The sequence below is a fragment of the Rhinoderma darwinii genome, chromosome 11 (assembly GCF_050947455.1).
Source record: "Rhinoderma darwinii isolate aRhiDar2 chromosome 11, aRhiDar2.hap1, whole genome shotgun sequence".
Lineage (NCBI taxonomy): Eukaryota > Metazoa > Chordata > Amphibia > Anura > Rhinodermatidae > Rhinoderma > Rhinoderma darwinii.
Genome location: NC_134697.1, coordinates 34,276,296 through 34,299,429, shown reverse-complemented (window position 1 = coordinate 34,299,429; position 23,134 = coordinate 34,276,296). Strand labels below are relative to the sequence as shown.

At 42.4% G+C, this 23,134-nt stretch overlaps 1 non-coding gene across 1 annotated transcript; it reads left to right on the top strand.

Moving 5' to 3' along the window:
• Positions 1–8,829: 8,829 nt before the first annotated feature.
• Positions 8,830–9,013, top strand: LOC142664214 (U2 spliceosomal RNA). The gene has a single exon (XR_012851225.1). It is a non-coding gene; the product is annotated as a U2 spliceosomal RNA (small nuclear RNA).
• The last annotated feature ends 14,121 nt before the right edge of the window (positions 9,014–23,134 follow it).

Sequence of the window (23,134 nt, the reverse complement as noted above, 5' to 3'; positions counted from 1 at the left end):
CATACCCTTAGAGTAGACATCTATTAATTCAAACTGCAACCGCTAGAGTAGGGACCCACTTTAAAGAGGTCGCCGTGAAGTGGCAAGTGGGCTTATACAGTTTGAGCAAAATGTTTACAAAGAACCTCATGTTCATGTTTCTAAATTATGCCTAGCGGCTCAGATCAACGTATATACTGTGGATTGTGCGGTCCATGTCTAGTTTCTCACAATGCTGATATTGTATAGTCTATCCTCCTCATTTCCTTTGTTTTACTTGGTACCAGCACTCCACGCATTTGAAAAAATACCCAGCTGATTTTAATTCCAGAATGACCTCATAAGTGTTCCTGCTCTTGCTTGTGCTCTCAGTTGGCCACTGGGGGCGCATGGCAAGGTGAGCGCATTCCATCTGTTCACATGTTGTGGTGCTGTATGGTGGTGTCTGTTGCTGTAGTGCTGCACTTGTGGGGGGACGTGGCCCAGAGCCAAGGAGGCTTGGCACGGTCTGAAGGCATGGGTGCTTTTGGGCCCCTGTGTTGCTCCCTCTGCAGGAGCGGTGCTGTGGTGGCGGTAGCCGCCATGCGGTGCTGCAACCGCTAGAGTAGGGACCCACTTTAAAGAGGTCGCCGTGAAGTGGCAAGTGGGCTTATACAGTTTGATCAAAATGTTTACAAAGAACCTCATGTTCATGTTTCTAAATTATGCCTAGCGGCTCAGATCAACGTATATACTGTGGATTGTGCGGTCCATGTCTAGTTTCTCACAATGCTGATATTAATTCAAAGACAGCTTTTTTCTTGATCACTTTGAGAAAGTGACCTGCTTGGTTTAACCGAATAATAGAAAAGAACAAAACATCCCACCTTGGCATATTCAAGGGGTTGCCCATGATTAGAAAAAAAAAGTGTCTACTTTTTTCCCCAGAAACCGCGCCACTCTTGTTCATGGGATATTTCCAGTATTGCAGCTCAGTCCCATTGACTTCAATGCTAAAAAGTTGCAATACCAGACACCACGTTGACAAGAGTGGCAATGTTTTTATAAAAAAGTGAACTTTTTTCTGATCCTAGACAACCCCTTTAATATTTTAGCAATGTCCTATGTTTGACTTTTGTTGTAATTTTAGCTTAAAACGTGACTGACATTCAAGTATGTATGATACATAAATCAGTAATCTTGTATGAAAATGTCCAGATCCAATGCAGAAATACCATGGATTTCAGATATAAACGAATTTTCTTTACATTAGAACATATGTTATGCGCCGTGCTGCAATAAATCTTAGACAAAAATGACAAAGGTATACATAAACTTTCCAAGAAAGTAGCAGCGCTCTATCAACCCCCATATCCTAAAAAATGTCATCTGGTGAACAGACAGCAGTCTACTAGTCACAATTTGCAACCTGTCTGGAACCCAGCTACATTGAACGTTTTAGCTGCTGCTCAAAAAGAAATAATGACAGACCACAAAGACTAGAGACTTCGGTGGGAGCCCAGGCATAGAGGATGCTGGTTGTATAGGAAGATGTATTCATAGTAGGAAGAAGGTGGTTATATTACCACTTTATCGGTCACTTAGTAAGACTGTATATAGTTCTGGAGACTCTCTCAAAAAAATGACAAAAATTTGCCCTCCTCTGAATTTTTCTATTTTATTAAAAATAGAAAAATTCAGAGGAGGGCAAATAAAAGGGTTTATGGGCTGCATAATAAAACATATCAGGAAAGAATTTAACATGATTAGCTTAAAAGAGAGAAGCGATAGAAGTGATATGATAGAATATAAAAGGCCTTAAAGTTCAGGAAGATAGTACTTTAAGAATTGGAGGGTTTCCAGAACAAGTAGGCACATATTGAAGATGGAAATGTAACACAAGGAAAGGGTGATCGATCCATGAATCAGTCTTCCAGTAGCTGTTGTGGGGACAGATACAGTTAAAGCATTCAATAATGTTTAGCACAGACATGGCAAAGGTCAAAAATGTTAATAGTGAAAAAAAAGGGAACAGTTATACTAGTATAGGAAACCCGTTACACGGGTTTGCTAGCAAAAGGGAATGATAAGTATTTGTAAAAAAATATTATAAAAAAATATAAGTGTATTTTAAAACCTAAATTACTACAATTTGAAACCTAAGAAAAATGTGGAAGTGTTTGCTAAATAATAGATTATTTACCCAGGGTTCAAGGACGTGGACCGCCTTCCGTTTGTTCCCCTATAATGTAGTAGATGTTACCTGCAGTCCTATGTAACACCACAGATAACACACAGTGATAACTCTGAGTACAAATAATGTAGTAGATGCACACACAGAAATATATACACATACAGATTCATATATAGGCACTTAGACACACAAATACACACAAACTGGAACTTATGTACACACAAAAGCACAGAGACACACAGACCAATAGAGGCACAAACAACAGACAGACTGAGCACTCAGATCTCCTTCCTCACAGGCTTCTTGCAGGTCGGGCTGTGGACGGAGCTAACCGTGCCTCAGACACCACGTCCTTGCCAAATATATATATGCATATATGATAAATATATACATATATATATATATATATATATATATATATATACACATACATATATATATATATATATATACATACATATATATATATATATATATACATACATATATATATATATACATACATATATATATATATACATACATATATATATATATATATATATATATATATATATATACATACACACACACACACACACACACACACACACGTACGTGTATATATATATATATGATGTAAAAAGTCTACACACCCCTGAGGAAATGCCAGGTTTTTGTCATGTAAAATAATCAGTACAAGATGAATCATTTCAAAACTTTTTCCACCTTAAGGCTATGTTCACACAGAGTATTTTGGGGGAGGAATATCTCCCTCAAAATTCCGTTTGGAACTTTGAGGCAGATTTTCCTCTCCCTGCACGCCGATTTTCGCGGCGATTTTCGCGCCGTTTTTCGCCCGCGGCCATTGAGCGCCGCGGGCATAAAACAGCGCGAAATACGCTTTCTCTGCCTCCCATTGAAGTCAATGGGAGGTCAGAGGCGGAAGCGCCCGAAGATAGGGCATGCCACTTCTTTTTCCCGCGAGGCAGTTTCCGCGTCAAAAACTCTGCAAAATACTCCGTGTGAACATCCCCTTAATGTGACCCATAATCTGTACAATTCCATTGAATAACAAACCGAAATAATTTAGAGGGGAAAAATAAAAATAAAACTATAATAATGTGGTTGCATAAGTGTGAACACTCTCTTATAATTGGGGATGGGGTTGTGTTCAGAATTAGCCAATCACATTTAAACTCATGTTAAATAGTAGTCAGTACAAAGCCTCCATTATTTAAAATGATTCTGAGTAACCCCATATAAAGTTCAGCTGTTCCATTAGGATTTTCCTGACATTTTCTTTGTTGCATGTGACAGCAAAAGCCATAGTCTGTAAAGTGCTTAAAACACATCAAAGGGATCTGATTGTTGAAAGGCATCAGTCAGGAGAAGGGTACCAAACAATTTCCAAGGCATTAGATATACCATGGAACACAGTGAAGAAGGTCATCAAGAAGTGGATTACATTTGGCACAACAGTGACATTACCAAGAACTGGACGTCCCTCAAAACTTGATGAAAAGACAAGGCGAAAATTGGTCCGGGAGGCTACCAAGAGGCCTACAGCAAAATTAAAGGAGCTGCAGGTCTTTCTGGCAGGTACTGGTTGAGTAGTGCATGTGGCAACAATCTCCCGTATTCTTCATATGTCAGGGCTGCGGGGTAGGGTGGCAAGACAGAAGCCTTTTCTAACAAAGAAAGACATCCAAGCCCAGCTATGTTTTGCAAAGACCTACATCAAGTCTGCCAAAAGCATGTGTGAAAACGTGTTATGGTCTGATGAGACCAAAGTAGAACTTTTTGACCATAATTCCAAAAGGTATGTTTGTCTCAAAGCCAACACTGCACGTCACCAAAAGAACACCATACCCCCAGTGAAGAATGGTGGAGGCAGCATTATGCTTTGGGGCTGTTTTTCTGCAGCTGGAACTGGGGCTTTATTCAAGGTGGGGGGAATTATGAACAGTTCCAAATAGCAGTCAATATTGGCACAAAACCTGCAGGCCTCTGCTAAAAAGCTGAAGATGAAGAGGAATTTCACCTTTCAGCACGACAACGACCCAAAGCATACCTCCAAATCAACAAAAGAATGGACTGATTTTGTAACATGACAAAAACCTGGCATTTTAACAGGGGTGTGTAGACTTTTTATATCCAATATACAGTACTGCAGCTCGGCCGTTATTCCGTGGCCGGAGCCAACTGCGTCCAGAATGTACGTCTGGTGCCCGGAGGCCACCGCAGCAGCTTAATGGTGCGGGGTCCGGGTGTTGGACCCGGAACGATGATATACTGATGACCAATCCAGTGGATAGGTCATCAGTTTTCCGGTAGTGGGCAACCCCTTTAAAGGGTAACTTGGCTTTCTGAAAACTTTTGACATTTCATAGTGACATGTCAGAAGTTTTGATCGGTTGGGGTCTGAACACTGAGACCCCCACCGCTCGCTAAAACGAAGCGAAAGAAGCGCTCGGTTGAGCGCTGAGACGCTTAGTTTCTGAACTGATTTTTTCGGAATAGACTTCGGAATAGACTTTCTATTGAGCCCGTACACCGTTACCTCAGCTTTCTGAGAAAAGCCGATCAGAAACCAAGTGGCTCAGCGCACAACCGAACGCTTAAGTCGCTTTGCTTTAGCGATTGGTGGGAGTCTCAGTGCTCAGACCCCAACCAATCAAAACTTCTGGCATGTCACTATGACATGTCAGAAGTTTTCTGAAAGTTTAATTACTCTTTAAGTTAGTGAATAACATTAAGTAAGTAGGGCTAATATGCATTTTTGCTTGTCACCATGAACTCTGCTATCACATGAGGAAAACCTGGTGAGAAGGCGGTAGGACTTGTAGGTGGAACACCACAAAGCCCATTACCTGCTTGAAGAAGGGCACTGGTGAACACTGCTATACATTAGATTCCATACCAAAGGAGGTTACCCGCTTACCGTAGGTGATACTGCGGTTCTCCTCAAGAGGTTGGCACTTACGAAAATACCTTCCTTGCAAGGTCCTACTCCATATGTACTGTATTTTGCATGTAACTAAAATATTTTCTTCTTTCTTTTCTATGGTTCACTATTTAGAAATCCTTGGACTACAAGCGAGTCTGATAGAATAAGCCATAATTTACTGGAAAGCTCTAAGCACAAGAGCGGTATTGTGCTGGTAATTTTTATGTTTCAATTCTGTGTCCCTCTGAAATTTTTCGTCTTAAAATAAAGATAAAAACATCCAAACAAAACAGTGGTGAGAGTAATTCCAGCTCTGCGTGCCAGTCAGCTCTCACATAGGCGGCCTTCTAATTATTGCTATCACAGCAGGCACAAAACAAGGCACACACTCACAAGAGTCGGCTTGGAAAGACCGTAGGATTTATTTTTGGGTATTTCAGCCAATCTGACATGGGCTAGGTGTAAACAGCAATTTAATTTGGGAAATTACAGGATATTAACAACCGGTAGCTGTGAAGTAAATGAGAGCAGTGTGTTCAGAAGTTACAAAGTTTATTCACAATCGACACAACACGAGACTGGGACCAGCAGCTTAAAATAAGAATACAAGATCTGTCTGACCTTAATATTCAGCAGGAATAACCTTGTATGTTCCGAGATGGCACAGGACATACAGTACTTTTTATATAAGTCACCGCAATATGGACAAGACTTTCTGTTCTACCTAAAGTACACATTGTTAGTTTCTAGTTTCAGTGACATCAGTTATATTACATATCACATAATTGTACTTATCATGTGTCTCTCTGTAATTTCCGTATTCCATAAAAACCGGGGAACAGTTATGAAAAGTAGTGTTATAAAAAGATTGGTGTTGAACATAACCAGTTCTCGCTGACTTATGTACTATGTAGAAAATGCAAGCTTTTGGCTCTTACTTTTGTTTGTCACCAGTTTCCATAATTGACCTTCAACTTTCTCTAGATACATTGTACACTAAGGCTATGTAAACCTTTACACACATTTTCTTTTTAATAATACAATGTATCATGGTATTTTAAACAACTTTTTAATTGGATTTTATAAAAAAAAAAATATATATATATATTTTTGATATCCAACTTTTATGTATCCTGGATTAGGTATCTTGCGCTCCAACCCAAATCCTTCAAGCCAGTGGGACTGACGGCTTCAGTGACAGCGGGTCATGTGTGTCATTAGCCTAACCGCTCTAAGTATGACTTCGCCCAAAGAAAAAATGTTTATGACAGCATGTTTCACATAATGGGTACTGTATGATAATTATGTATAGACCAGCGTGTAAATAGTTTTAGGTATTACTATTCGGCAAGTCTTTGATTGCAATGCCACCAGATCAATGGGCTGAATGCACAGGTCTAATGGATCAACATGTGCAGCGTCTATTATGAACACCGCACATCCAATTTACACAAGTACAGGAGGAGGCAGTCAGCCATGTACGCCTCTCCTGTATCTCGTAGGCAGTGCATATAGTGATCTCTAATGCTATATGATTAGGAAACACTGCTCTTGAGGGTTATAACCTGACCCTAGTGGCTATTGTTCTGTCCCAAACCCACTGCTTCTCTGTCCCGACAAGCGTTTTGCCAAGTGACATTCAGCTTCATTTTGGGGTCGAGGGCGCCATGATCCCGCTGTTGTTTATTGGTTCAAATGTGATTGGCATCACCTTCATCCAATGACAAGCAAGCAACGGAATATACAATATTTATTTTTCCAAACTATACTATGTTCAAAACATAGATTTATTATACAATCATGGCAGGTTAAAATGTTTCTTATATTGTTCTTTTCTTCAATATATATTTATATATTATTTATGTAAAGTATAAGGTAGATCCCTCCAGTGGGGTATTTCTTTCACCCTGCTACCCTATTACTTTACCCTAGACTTTATAAATTTAAATGTTGTTACTTATTTCTTAAAGCAAAGTATTAAATCCTTTTATTGTTTGGTAAATTGTCACATTGGTCTAATTTCCTCTTTCACATGAGTTTATGAATTAATTCATTATATATCATTTATTAGAATATATCAAACAAAATACTTACTGAGATAATTATATTAATTTTCTTTGTTATGCAATATTTTAAGCCTAAATCAATTAGTACCTATCTGGTTATTTATATGTTCAGGATTTTTGGGAGAATATATTATTTTTCCTCTTAGGTCCATATCGTAGAAGGCATTCTTACCATTTTTATTTTATTAATAATAATAATATTTATTTATATAAAACCAACATCAGTGGCGCAACTACCTCTGTAGCAGCCATAGCGGCTTCTACGGGGCCCGTGGCATGAGGGGCGCTGGTAGCAGCCGCTATTGCTGCTACAGCGGTAGCGACGCCACATTCAATAATATCTGCGCCCACAGACACTATTGAACACTGTGACAGAGCAGGGAGGTACCTCCTTGCTCTGCCATTTACTAGGCTACAGGCCACGTTCGGCCTGCAGCCCATCAGGCGCAGGGACAGGATCCCTGCGTAGGCTGGCATGATGACGTCACTGGATCACGCCGGCCTACGCAAGGATCCCGTCGGCGTTGTGGAGGGAGCAGCTCAGTTCATCGCAGTAATGGGACCTAGGTGAGTACAATTATTTTGTTTTACTTGTATGGGGGCACTGTCTACAAGGGGGAGTGGGGGCTGTATGGCACTATCTACGGGGGTGCTGTATGGCGCTATCTACAAGAAGGGTCTGCGTGTGGCACCCAGGGGAGGGGGGGACCCAGTCAAAACTTTGCTATGTGGCCCAGTCTTTCCTAGTTACACCCCTGATCAACATATTCTGCAGCACATTACAATTTAGAGAGTTCATGGTGCAGCACGAGAGAAATCTTGGTGACGGGAGTGGGAGGTTCAGATTATGGAGGATTTTAATCTAAAGTCGTTGGCAGAAAGTAGAGCGCGAGTAAAGTGTGAGACAGAGATGGAGGAGATGTAAGGAGGTGCAGCACTGTGGAGAGCTTTGAGGGTGAGATGTATAATTTTGAATTTAATTCTGAAGGGAATGGGCAACCAGCGCAGTGACTGGCACAGGGTAGAGGCATTGGTGTAGCGGTTGGTCAGAAAGATGAGCCTGGCTGCTGCATTAAGGATAGATTGGAGAGGGGAGACTTTAGTGACTATAAGACCGATTAGTAATGAGTTACAGTAGTCAAGACGAGAGTGAATCAGAGCAACAGTGGGAGCTTTGGCTGTTTCCACAGTAAGAAAACGGCAGATTTTGGAGATGGTTTTGAGCCGAAAGTGACACGAGGGTGTAAGTGATTGAATGTGCAAAGTAAAGAAAAGATCTGAGTAAAAAATACTGGGAGATAATATCATGGCGGATGTTCTCAATTTTAGACTTCAAATAAGTGGCCAGGTCTTCAGCAGTGAGATCTGTGATTGGCGTCTGCACTTTAGGACTAAGGAGGGAGTGAAAAAGTATCAAATAATCGTTTTGGATTATTAGATAATGTGCAGATGAGAGAGGTGAAACAGACTTGTTTGGCACGGTGAAGGGCAGAGTTGTACATTTATATATGCTCGCGTGTTCTCACCCTAAGATCTCTACTGGTTATACTTACATAATGTAGACCACATGTACACTGGAGAGTGTATATTACTTCTATAGTACTACAATCATGTGTTATTTGATGTAGTACAATTTACTTTCCTGGCAGGGGAGATACTATGATCACTAAGATCGTTCTCCTATTGCGTCTCAGCCTTTTGGCTAAGATCAAGTGTAGTATCTGTTCTTATCAGTGGTTAGTAATCATCCCTGCCAGTAAGTAGGACCATCGGGAGGGATGAGAAAATGCAGCTGAGTGGAGCAGAGAACCACAGAGGTGGATCATAAGCACCCTGGTGTATGAATTTGGTTTAAAGGTACCATTTGTAGTTGATCAGGCAGCCACCAGATCGAATCCATGGGTCGGGTAGTTTGAACGCTGGAGGTGCTAAGTGCCCCAGGCCTGGTGAACCTGGGGTGCCTGAACTCATTGGGGACATTTGCACGCATTTATCTTTCACACTATTTGTGCACACACCTTTATTTGCTCGGCCTTCTAAATAGGCAATGAGGAATTTTTATATCTGGTGAATGTCCAGGATGTATCACAGCACACATTCACTTAATTTATAGATGTCTTTCACTGTGTGTTTTTCACAAGGATTTTTAGATGCGGTACCCCTTTTGGGACCCTCCTGAGGTCTAGGGCGAAGAGTTGTGTGGCCTTACTGGTTCCCTCTTCCCTTGCAACCTCAGTCTCCCTTCTTTTGAGGAGGGGAGGTGCAAACCAGATGCAGGCTCCTAGATGGACACTGGGGTGGCAACCCAGGTCGAATCCTTGTGTATTGTGGGTCTCCCTGAGCCTCGGCGAGGGAGGACCATCAGTCCTCGATCCTCTTAGGGCCTTCTGGCTCAGAGAGTTAGGTGACGGTTATGCGGGGGCCTCTCTCGTTTAGGAGTAGGGCTGCTATAGACCTGCACTTTTTTTGCACAACGCTCGGGTGGTGTCCAGCTCGTTACAGTGAAGTGTCAGCTGTAATATACAGCCGACACTCGCGTTGTATGGAGCAGGCTCAGCCCGTGAGTGCACTCTATACTTACCCTACCTGGCTATGACCTGAGTATAGGTCAAATGTCATGGTTAAAAGGGTTTTGGCATTAAAGGTATATGTCAAAATAAATTTGTGATAGGTTGGGTATCCAATCACTGACTCCATTAATCACAAGAACAACTACAATGTTTGGTGGTCATAAGAGTATACATGAAAACTGAGGTATACATGGAGTATCAGGAACCTATTAGAAAAAAAATCTAAATGTGGATCTCCTTCTGGCTCGCTTTGACTATTCTTTGTAGAAAATAAAGCTTCCGTCCATTCCTAACATTATGGTGCTTGTGTTGATTGTGTATCCTGAGCAGATTTACAGCAAATCATAAGGAAGATGGATGGAGCATCTATGGTACCTTGCCATTGAGGATCATCTGCTGAACAGTCTAAGAAATAAAGAAATGCGTCAAACTCCGCACCGCCACTTATTATTACGTTGGAAGTCATCCAGATTTGGTGCTACCATAACCCTTAAAGAGGCTCTGTCACCAGATTTTGCAACCCCTATCTGCTATTGCAGCAGATAGGCGCTGCAATGTAGATTACAGTAACGTTTTTATTTTTAAAAAACGAGCATTTTTGGCCAAGTTATGACCATTTTTGTAATTATGCAAATGAGGCTTGCAAAAGTCCAAGTGGGTGTGTTTAAAAGTCAAAGTCCAAGTGGGCGTGTATTAGGTGCGTACATCGGGGCGTTTTTAATACTTTTACTAGCTGGGCGCTGTGAAGAGAAGTAACATCCTCTTCTCTTCAGAACGCCCAGCTTCTGACAGTGCAGATCTGTGACGTCACTCACAGGTCCTGCATCGTGACGGCCACATCGGCAGCAGAGGCTACAGTTGATTCTGCAGCAGCATCAGCGTTTGCAGGTAAGATCGACTTACCTGCAAACGCTGTTGCTGCTGCAGAATCAACTGTAGCCTCTGGTGCCGATGTGGCCGTCACGATGCAGGACCTGTGAGTGACGTCACAGATCTGCACTGTCACAAGCTGGGCGTTCTGAAGAGAAGAGGATGTTACTTCTCATCAGAGCGCCCAGCTAGTGAAAGTATTAAAAACGCCCCGATGTACGCACATAATACACACCCACTTGGACTTTTACTTTTAAACACACCCACTTGGACTTTTGCAAGCCTCATTTGCATAACTACAAAAATGGTCATAACTTGGCCAAAAATGCTCGTTTTTTTAAAATAAAAACGTTACTGTAATCTACATTGCAGCGCCGATCTGCTGCAATAGCAGATAGGGGTTGCAAAATCTGGTGACAGAGCCTCTTTAAGAAAGGACTGTCGGCTGTTTTGACATGTTTGTTTGTTTGTTTGTTTGTTTTGTTTGTTTTAGTGCATGCTTCCATTCCCCATAAAATAACAATGCTAGAGCATCTTTTCTTAGAACTTTGTTTTGACGTTCCTCTATAATTCCTCCTAGAAATGTATGTATTGACAACTGAGTATTTTTAGTTGACTACGCTATTGATTCCGTCAAAACGACAGAACCCTTGCACAACTGAGACAAATGAAAACCATTGACACCGGATCCGTCACCATTGAAATCAAACCTTTGGTTTCCGTTTGTGTCAGTCAGAGTCGCGTTTCGACGGAAAGCTCAGACGGAACATTGGAACGGGACCCTAGCGCCGATGTGAACGAAGCCTAACATCTGTAAAACTGATTTACTACCTAGAGGATTCTCTGTCAGTAAAATATAATACAATCATTTACGCTTATAGTTTATGTAGTAGTACTCACAGTAATTCCATTCTAGATAAAGGATGTCCATTTAACTAAATCACTTCGTAAATAAGTTGATTTAATGAGCATTACACGATAGCCTAAGATTGTAGTAGTCAAAACAAAGTAAAAAATGGCAGGATGTGTAGACAAGGGATTTCCATCTGTGGTGATTTAAGGGATGTAATTCCACTACGCTGTTTGAAGTAAAAATAAAAACTCACAGGGGACAAGTATTCTATCCCCCTTGTCATGCTTCATTCTTTACATAGGTTTTAAAAAAAACTCTCTCCGGGAGGCAAAGAATCCTGATGGTCTCTCACTCCTCCACCAAATGGGCAGCATTATTGTAAAAAAAAAAAAAAAAGGATCAATGCGACCATCTTCCAAGGTCTGTATCCAGAAATGCTGGTGGGAGATAATCACCCACTCTTCAGCAGAATTACAGGGGACGTGCAGATCCATTGGTGTCACAGAGATCCTTCAGCATCTGTTGTTACACGTATTTATCACAGTGTCACCCACTTCAAGGCTTGGCAGCCGATCGATCTGGCCAGCCTAACCGGATCAATCAGCTGTCAGGTCTGGGGTTCATTCATATAAGCTGCCATATTTAGTGCTTCCTCCTGACCTCATGTGCCAGTAATGCATAAGTCCCAACTTTCAAGATTTACAAGGAGGGACAGCCAATGCAGCGGCTTCCAGCGTCAATTGTTTTTCATTTTAAGCTACTCCTCTAATCCCACCAATCCCTACACATGCACACCCGGTTCAGCCCACACAGTATCATGCTTCCATAGTGCCTCTCACTCAGTATCATGCTTCCTTAGTGCCTCCCACACAGTATAATACCAAATAGCTGCCCACACACAGTACTATGCCCCCATAGCTGCCACCATACAGTATAATGCCCCCATAGCTGCCACCATACAATATACTGCCCCATAGATGCACCCATACAGTATAAAGCCAAAACAGATGCCCCCATACAGTATAATGCCCAAACAAATTCCCTCATACAGCATAATGCCCCATAGCTGCTCCCATGTAGCATAATGCCCCCATAGCTGCCACATACAGTATAATGCCCACATAGCTTCCCCATACAGTATAATGCCCCATAACTGCCCCCATACAGTTTAATGCCCCCAAAGCTGCCCCATATTTTCCTGCAGGATTTGTTACACGCTTTCTGGTTTATCTTTTACTTGTACTGCTGGATTTTTTTTTTTACAAACTTTCTGGTAATGTTTTTTTCTGTTATTGTCCTGTTGGATTTATAACGTGCTTTCTTTTTACCTTTTACGTTTCAGGTACCGTTCTACTCGTACTGTCTGTCAGCAGCTGACCAGTGGTCATCCTGATAATTTGTAGCTTTTAAAAAGGGATCGCTCAGGTTACTAGGAGGTTCCTAAAAGTGGGATCGCTCTTATCAGGGCGGCAGTTCTGCTCTAGGTAGGGCTCCTCTAGAGTTAGGGTTGTTCTAGGCTTGGACTGCAGACTTCAGAGGTTGCTTACTGGGTAGCTTGCCCCAAGTCTGACTGCAATACCTTCTTGAACTCAATAGTACTGTGACAAAATTGTAGAATTGTGAAAAGATGTTGTTATTGGTAGTGGTGTTTATGCCATGTGATACGCATTCAATACAGTCCCATTGCAGTGAATGGGAGATTTCACATTACAGACAAAGATCTGTAGATCTTGGAGTCAAAAGACAAAGGGGCACGGTGGGGGAGCAGATATTTTCTGACATGTCATGTCAGTGATTGTAACAAGGGTTCCCTTTATAGGGTGGAATGAATGCTGATCAGTTGCAATTGAACAGTATGTAGCAAGACAATGAAGAGACAGCTGCCGTCCAACTAGACTTTATTGAATAGAGGAGTAACATTCTGAGCGTTTAAATTGAGGCTGGGGACCTTAACCAGTCCCACCCTGTAGCGGTTGCATCTAGAGTTTGTGTCCTACTGCCCACTATGACATGGCCTACTACTCCAAAGATAAGGCAGGAGCCCTTACTAGTCCACTCTGTTAACAGGACTCTCTCTCTTGTACAGGCCTCAGTCCAGTTTACTTAACAGCACACATTGAGCAGTCCTTGGTCAACTTTCTCTATAGGACCCACACTAGACCTCAGAGCAGCCACCTCCCAATCAGCACTGGATAAAAATGTCCTCCCAGGGTAGATACTTTCACAGCCCAAATGTCAGTCATGACTGCCAAACTACAGAGCAAGTTCTCTGTTCCTGCTCATGACTTGTCTCCCAGCGACAACCATGAGATTCAGGTTCAGGTACAGCACTCCTCAGGGACTTATGACTATCCAGCTACGTCACTGCTCGCAAACATTCTCATAGACAACCCTCAGATCCAGCTGTATACTTCTCTGGCTTTACGTTGCTACACTTCACAGCCCACCTCCAGTCTCACGATGGGCCCAACTGCAGACACCACAGACACTGGGTCCAACAGCATCTCATGCAGTCTAGCCACACTCCCCCTCTAAAGGTGCCAAACTCCCACTTATATCTCTTACATAAGCCCCTCCCTACTGGCTCAGCACCCCAACGCTCGCACACTACGTCAGTTTCGGGCTCTAAATGGGTCCACACTGATGCCTGCCACCTCTTCCTGCAGCGACGGCATGGTCTAGCAGTGCAGCCACTTATAAATATGTCCGCTAGCCCTCCAACAACAAAGACCAGCTACGTGCACAGTAAACATGGCATTACATACATACATACCAGGTAAACATCAAATATGTAAGGTGTTATACACAAAATTAAAATCATACATGGGAAGGGAACGTGTGAGTTACCCCTCTTACACATTTGTCTCAGTCAAAAGATGTTTAAATGTAAATCTTCACTTGAAATTTAACTTTTTCTCTAATAAGTTGTTGGAAAAAGGATAAATGTTGGTTTCTAAATAAAAAATACAAATGAGAAACTGCATTTGCGCAAACGAAATGCCCCCTTGATTAGCTTATGCGTGGTAAATAAAATACCGCAGTCCCATACACAAAAATGGAGCTGTAGTACTCTACCTCGGGATATGCCATCAATCTTGAATATCTGGAGTATCAGCGTATAAAGACCCTGTAAGAAGCCACGTTGCAATAAACTATTGCCCAATGGACATGCTGCTAAAATGGATGATATCTAAATGATAGATAGTGTCATCACCTAGGGAATTAATAGGATCACTTTCAGTGAATCAGTGTTGTAAATATACGTGAGGGTGATCAGGATCTTATTGCAAAAATTCACCACCCTTTTACGATAGGAGGGCCAACTTATTGTATATTCCCTCCATCCATTTTTGGAGTTAAAGGGTAACTAAACGTTCAACCTCTTGGAGACACGGCCAATTTCAGTTTATTCATTTTTTTCCTCCCCGCCTTCCAAAAGCCATAACCGTATGAGAGCTTGTTTATTTGCGGGACAAGTTGTAGTTTGTCATGGCACCATTTAATGTACCGCATAATGTACTGGGAAGCTAAAAAATAATTTTTGTGCCGCCATATTCTGAGAGTCATAACTTTTTATTTTTCCGTCAATTTAGTGGCGTGGGGGCTTAATTGTTGCGAGGCGAGCTGTAGTTTTCACCGATACCATTTTGGGGTATATGCTACTTTTTTATCACTTTTTATTTCATTTTTTTGTAGAGCTATGATGACCAAAAAACAGCAATTTGCATGTTTTATAATTGATAATTTTTTACGGCGTTCACCGAGCGGGTTAAACAACGCTATATTGTGATAGTTCGGACTTTTATGGAAGCAGCGATACCAATTATGTTAATTTTTTTTTGTAACATTACTTTAGGGGAAACATGGGAAAAGGTGTTTTTTTTTTAACTTTTAACACACTTTTTTTTTTTTTAAACAAAAAAAACAACTTAATTTAACTGTTTTGTACTTTTTTTTTATTAGTCTTCTTAGTCTACAAAGATGGCAGCCCTGGGGGCCTTCATTAGTCCCCCAGGCTGCCATAACAACCATTGTATATGGCCGATCACGCTGCAGGCGGGGGGCACGATGGCGTGTTTCAGGGGGCGCCCCCCTGATTTTAACACTTTCAATGCCGCGGTCACGATTGATTGCAAAATTTAAGGTGTTAAACTGACAGAATCAAAGTGAACTTTGATTCCGCCCACTCCTTGGCGACAGCAACGTAATAGTACGTGGCATGTCGCCAAGGGGTTAAACATGTATTAGTGACATGTCAGAAGTTTTGATTGGTGGAGTCCAAGCACTGAGACCTTTACTGATCGCTAAAGCGAAGCGGCAGAAGCGCTTGAGTGAGCGCTGTGCCACTTCATTCTGATCATATTCCTCGGAAAGCTGAGCGAGTGGTATATGGACTATTAGACTTTCAATCGAGCCTGTACACTGCTCCGAGGAAAGACTTCTGCAGCTTCGTCCTAGCAATCGGTGGGGGTTTCAGTGCTAGGACACATACCAATCAAAATTTCTCACATGAAATGGTTAACTCAAAAAAATTACTTTTACAATTCTTAATTATATTGCTTTTCTCTCTGCTGTATTAATTGAAGAGATGGTGTTATGTAAGTATGAATAGGACATTTTCAATATACGTACTGCATATTTTATATTACATGGCAATGATAGCAATGAGCTAGTTAATTAGTGGAAAGGAACATATTTGTGGCCATCATGGAATAAAAACTTTCAACTATGCAATTAAAAGTAATGAAGTCACAGATAGGTTTAACTTGCGGTTTTAATACTTCATCTCTGATAATTATTACCAAGTGCGCAGAAATGCTGATCTAGCTACTGAGAACCAACAAAACAACATTCCTCCAAACAACATGTCATAATGTTATCCTGTGGTAAGGAACGTGTGACATTAAAGCCTCCATCATTGTGTTGTTGGCGCGACAACCGTTTGTTGAAACTGCGATGACATCATTCTATGTCAAAATGTAGAAACTGCCCAAAAGTAATACAAGTATAATAGAAAAGATTTACAGAGGCATAACTTAAAGCTCCTGCGCCCCAATATAAAATCTGTAACAGGGCCCCTACCTACCATGTGCCAATTATAAGACTGCTTTCTTTTTATGTGGCCTTTGAGCCCCCTTAGACCCAAGGGCTTTGTGGCGATTACTTTTTTTGTGCCCCCTATAGCTTCTTCCCTGAAGATTTCTGTTACTCTATCTGTAGGATATCTCTGAAAGCTGAACCGATGGGCACAGTGAAATTTACTAAATGGCCTTATAAAGTGCCAGTCAAGGCACTAGACTAACAAATTCCCACCTTAACTCCTTATAAACCTATGTAAATATAAAGTATATAAGATATATAGATTCTATATAGAATGTCATCATTAGACATGTAAAGTCATTGGCAGTTACGTGGGTGGCACCGGTACAGGATCTAGGACTAGTTCAGCGCTCGGCTATCTCCTGCAGTCCCATAGAGAATAAATAAAGCGGTAGTGCGCATGCGTGACCTGCTGTTTTCTTCATGCAAGGGTCTGGGACCTCCATTCCCTTGATCAGTGGCAGTCCCCCTAGCGGTGGGACCCCCAGAGATCAAACACTTATCCAGAGGCGTAGCTAGGTTCTCCTGCACCCAGGGAAAAGATTCAGATTGGCGCCCCCTCCAACTTATTTACTGACATCTCCTTCCCCCTCGCCATGTTTTCTTTCTCTATCAATCGAGTTGTAATTTTTTTTCACAATTTTTTTAATGTAAATCGAGAATAAAACCATTTCTACATTTTACAAGCAATATAGTTATATAATGTAGTCAACATAAGAATAAATTAAAAGAAAATAAATTAAAGAGGCCACACACAGCCCCCTGTAGATGGCGCCACACACAGCCCCCTGTAGTACAGATAATGTAGTAGATGTTACCTGCAGTCCTATCTAACACCACAGATAACACACAGTGATAACTCTCTGAGCACAGATAATGTAGTAGTGTTACCTGCAGTCCTATGTAACACCACAGATAACACACAGTGATAACTCTCTGAGCACAGATAATGTAGTAGTGTTACCTGCAGTCCTATGTAACACCACAGATAACATACAGTGATAACTTTGAGTACAGATAATGTAGTAGATGATAACTATACCCACAGACACATATAAACACAAACACACACACACACACACACACACACACACACACACACACACACACACACACAGAGGCATATATATATAAGGGCAGCAGAGTATATAAGAGGCAGCAGGGTATATAGGGGTCAGCAGGGTATATAAGGGGCAGCAGAGTATATAAGGGGCAGCAGAGTATATAGCGGCAGCAGGGTATATAAGGGGTAGAAGGGTATATAAGGGGAAGCAGGGTATATAAGGGGCAGCAAGGTATATGGGGGCAGCAAGGTATATAGGGGCAGCAGGGTATATAAGGAGCAGCAGGGTATATAGGGGCAGCAGGATATATACGGGCAGCAGGGTATATAAAGGGCAGGATATATAGGGACAGAAGGGTATATAAGGGCAGCAGGGTATATAGGGGGCAGCAGGGCATATTGGGGCAGCAAGGTATATAGGAGGCAGCACAGATATCTGCATTTTATCTGTTCTACTTTAATATTGAACACACACTTTTTCAAAGAGACATAAACACATGCAGACACACACACACACACACACACACACACACACACACACATACTGTATACCCACTACACACCAATATACACACAGACATACATACTGTATACCCACTACAAACACATATACACACAGACACACATAGACACTGACCATGTCACTTTGCCGATAGGCTCAAAGGTTTCTTGCAGGACGGGCTGTGGGCAGAGCCTCCTCCTCTGCTGTTATTTACTCCATGTGTGCAACAGCAGAGCCCAGTGGTGCCCCCTGCATGCTGGGAAGTTGCAGCGCCCTCTGCGCTCGCACACCCCTAATGCCGGCGAGTGTAGCAGTCCTATCAGCTGACCTGAGTCATCTGACCTCATTTTACTTATGTGAGGTCAGGTGACTGGACTGGTCCACTCCCTGGCCGTCACAGACCCCAGTCAGAACGCCGGTGCATGATCTCCAGGCTCTTCCTAAAGCTGATCGCTGCTGTAGGTGTTCGACATACAGGGCGTCTATCAGCAGCGATCACATGCCCTGCGGCTCCCCCTTCCCTACCACCTAATTGTGCCCGGGGCACATGCCCCGCCTCCCCCCTAGCTACGCCCCTGACTTATCAACTATTCTGTGGATATCTTGTTGTGGTGGGACAACCCCTTTAATGCAAGTTATTGGTGAGGAAAGCCGTAGAGCATTTTAGAGATGCTCTAATATTACAGAAAGGGCATAATCAGAAAATGACATATTATATAAATCATGTTCTTATCAAACATATAAAAAACATATGGTGTTTTTACTCTTTATGAAACAATCCACATAAAAACTTAAATATTCCAGTTTTCACACAGGCCACTAGAGCAGTTACAAAAAACTAACGTTTCCTTTTTTCTGTAGCTCAATTTAAAGTTTTGTTGTAGAGCCTGGAAAAAGATTGAGTAGAGAACAACCGCTGTCTATATGCCCTATTATATAGGGCATATATAGGACATAGAGGGGGATCCCCTCTTTGTGCCAGGACGGAGAGCCCACTCTGGTGGATCATCTAGTGCGTCCTTGCAAAACATGGACGGCTATTAGTTTGAATTGCCAGCATGTAATGCTATATTCTGGCTTCTGCAGGGGAAATGTGTAGCTGGCCGCTGCTTCCCCGGCGATAACAGCTGATCACCGTGGGTGAGAGAAGCCAGACCCGCAAGGATCAGGCAACTTCTGTTTGAAAAAGATAGACCACCAATAACAAAGAAAAAAAAAATACCTTTAAAATAGTGTAAACTTACTTTGCCAAATATTTGCAGTGCATAAGTTTTATTTACGCGTGCGTGTTTCAAAAACATGTTGTGTAAAAAAAAGCAGCATCAGGTCAATTCTTGGCGCGTAAAATGCGCCGAAAACTCGCTTAATTTCCGTAGTCAATGGGAGTCCTAATTCCACGGCCAAAAAACACCTGTACTTTAAGTAGCATTTTAAAAAAGCCATAGCGTTTTTGACGCGTTTACACTTCTTTTTTTTGAGCGCCGTGTGAACAGGGCCTAAATCTCCAGCAATCCCTGTTATTAATATATGGGCCACAATAGAAAAGTGCAGTCAAGTTAAAAAACACAGAAGAAAATGTTTAGTAGGTGCTAAAGGGAACCTGGGGAAAACTGAAATCAACTTTCTGCCTTATTAAAAACTCAGCCTGTTTTTCTGGACCTTCCTCATGCTTTACCCTGCAGCTCTGCTTGTTTTAATTGGTATCTACTAACATAAGAAAGCTACAGTTATTTTTTTGTTTTTTTACAATAAAGTCATATTGAATTGTTTACTTGATGTAAACAGTCTGTTTTTCATTATAAACACTTTTTCTGTGGACTAATAGGTGATAGAACATAGAATCAAATCCCTGCTTTACCCGGCTCATGTAGGCATTTTCAGACTTTTTTTTATGTCATCATTAAACTAGAAACGTAAGCATTAAAAGTATTAAAAGTACCAGCACAACCTTGCACAGCAATTGCAGCTTCTTGTATTGATCAGCCTTCTTCCGTTTTTTTTTTCTGCATCTCCGTTTACAGTAATATTACGAGTGAATTCCACTAAAATCGCATTATTCATATCTCAAAATGACACTTCCAGGATCTATTGCCTGGAATTTTTATGGTCATTCTTATGACAACTTAGATCATGTGGTGTAAGCTCCCGGGTGGAATAATACATTACATGTTAACCAGCAAAGCATACCTAAGCAGTGTTACATTACCACAATAGGAATTTCATTTGGAGGGTTCCATGGTATCGTAGACTTTCTCCGGTCTGTGTGAGGGACCTTTAAATGAGGAACAGATTGTCAAGTGTCACAATTGTGAATGTATAGCTTACTAGAGGAAAAGCATTTCAGAATTACTAGTCAACAACCCATAGATAATTTAGTGTGTCATAGGAGAGGGAATACATACTATATATATGTGTATATATATATATATATATATATATATATATATGCACATATCCACTATATATATATATATATATTTACACACACACACACACACACACACACACACACAATATATATATCCGATATATATATATTCACTATATACATACAGCAAAAAAATTAGGCAGCACTCCAAAGCAATGTGAAAAAGGTAATCCGTAATTGCGGAAGCACCCATAGACTTCGATGGGCGAGTCCGTGATGCAATTGTGGACAAGAATAGGACATGTTCAACATTTTGCGGATCATTTCTACGGCCCGGACACACATCTGTAAATATATGGAAAGGTCTGTGGCCAATATAAACTACAGTCATGTGCATGAGGCCTTACTGGCGCATTGTGTATATAGATATTGCATTACAATATGCCCCTCTGCAGTCTTTATTCACAGTATATAAGTGTCATATTAGATTCCCTGTTGTTGCCGTCCTCTGTATTTGTAGGCAGGGCCGCCATCAGGAATTTCAGGGCCCCCTACAGCTACATTTTCTGGGCCCCCCTACCGTGGCACCGCCTGTTAACGGTACTCCGTCCAGTACTATATCATGGTACCCAGGGCCGCCATCAGGGGGGGTATTATGGGTACTGATGTGAGAGGCCCGGCCAAACCTAATTGAAAGGGGGGCCCGGCAAACTGCCGCGACTTGCCTTTGGTAGAAAAAAAACAGGCCCCTGCAATGGGGCCCGTTTTTTTCACCAAAAGAATGTCATGAGCTGCGGGCCCCCCTTTCAATTAGGTTTGGCCGGGCCTCTCACATCAGTACCCCTAATACCCCCCTGATGGCGGCCCTGGGTAGCATGGGGGCCGTCAAACACCGCCGCCTGTGCGACCGATCACGCGCACCCGCGAACTCCCGCGCATGCGCACCGGCGACCGCCTGGAACCGCGCACCGAATTTTGAGGCAGATTTTGACCTGCCCACACTATCTTGCCGCGTTTTTTGCCCACGGCGATTGAGGACAGCAGACAGAAAACGCAGCGAAAAATGCATTTTCTGCCTCCCATTGATTTCGATGGGAGGTCAGAGGCAGAACCGCGGCAAGAAAGGACGTGCTGCTTTTTCTTTTTTCCGCGACTGGCTCCCATTGATTTCAGATTAAATCAATGGGAGGCGGTTTTGGAAGTTGTTTGGTGCTGATTCTGACGCAGTGTCCGAGTCAATATCAAGGCCCAAAAACTCTGAACTGGGCCTTATTGTTAGGGCTTATTCAGACGAACGTGTAATACATCCGTGAAACGTGTGTGATTTTCACGCGCCTCGCACGGACCTATGTTACTCTATGGGGCCGTGCAGACTGTCAGTGATTTTCACGCAGCGCGAGTCCGCTGCGTAAAACTCACGACATGTCCGATATTTGTGCATTGTTCGCGCATCACGCACCCATTGAAGTCAATGGGTGCGTGAAAATCCCGCCCAGCGCTTCCGCAGCCGTATAAACTATGAATGAAAACAGAAAAGCACCGCGTGCTACAAACATACAAACAGAGTGTCATAATGATGGCGGCTGCGCGAAAATCACGCAGCCGCGCATCATACGCTGCTGACACACGGAGCTGTTATGGACCTTTTGCAAGCGCAAAACGCAACGTTTTTGCGCGCGCAAAAAGCACACGCTTGTGTAAATCCGGCCTTAGGGTAGGAACACACTAGGCATGAACACTGCGGATTTTATGCAACACATTTTATTGTGGAAAATCCGCAGCGTATTACAGTCGCAGCAGAGTGGATGAGGTTTGAACAAATCTCATCCACACGCTGCAAAAATAATGGACCTGCAGTGTGACTTTTTGGCTTTTTAAGTCGCATGTCAATGTATTCTGTGGAATCGCTGCTCCTCTGTTGCGGAAATGCTGCGGTTCTGCCGCAAAAATCACAAATGAGAAAAAAAAAAAAAGGCACTTTTTTAAATTTATAAAAAAGTTTAGACTTACCCCGGCCGTAGTCCTGGTGACGCGATCCTCTATTCTTAGCGTAGCCCCGCCTCCTGTCATGACGTTTCATCCCATGTGACTGCTGCAGCGGTCACATGGTCTACAGCGTCATCCCAGGAGGCGGGGCTACGTTCAGAAGAGAGAGACGCGTCACCAGGACTACGGCCGGGGCAAGTCTAAACTTTTTTTTCCCTGCAGGATTCCCGCAGCGGACACGCCTCACGAAACCTGCGCCAGTATTTGGTGCGGTTTTGCTGGCAGAATTCCCTGCGGCTCCCGGAATAAGCTGTGTCGTTTTACTCAACATATCCGCCTAGTGTGTCCCTTATGATGTCGCTCCTGGAGCTGCTGCCGCTCTCTAAATAGGCAGTTGGTTCAGTAGAATTTGGAATTATTTTTTTTGTGAACCAGCTTAAAAAAATACAAAACTTTTGTGTTAGGGCCTGTTCACATCACCGTTCGCTTCCGCTTCGGGGTTCCGTCTGAGGTTTCTGTCGGGTGAACCCCGCAACGGAAAGTGAAAGTGATAGCACAGCTTCCGTTTCCATCACCATTAGCGCAGTCGACTGCGCTATTAATTCCGTCCGAAAACCAGCCGGAATGGTGACGAACGGAAACCATTAGCGATGTTTCCGTCACCATTGAGATCAA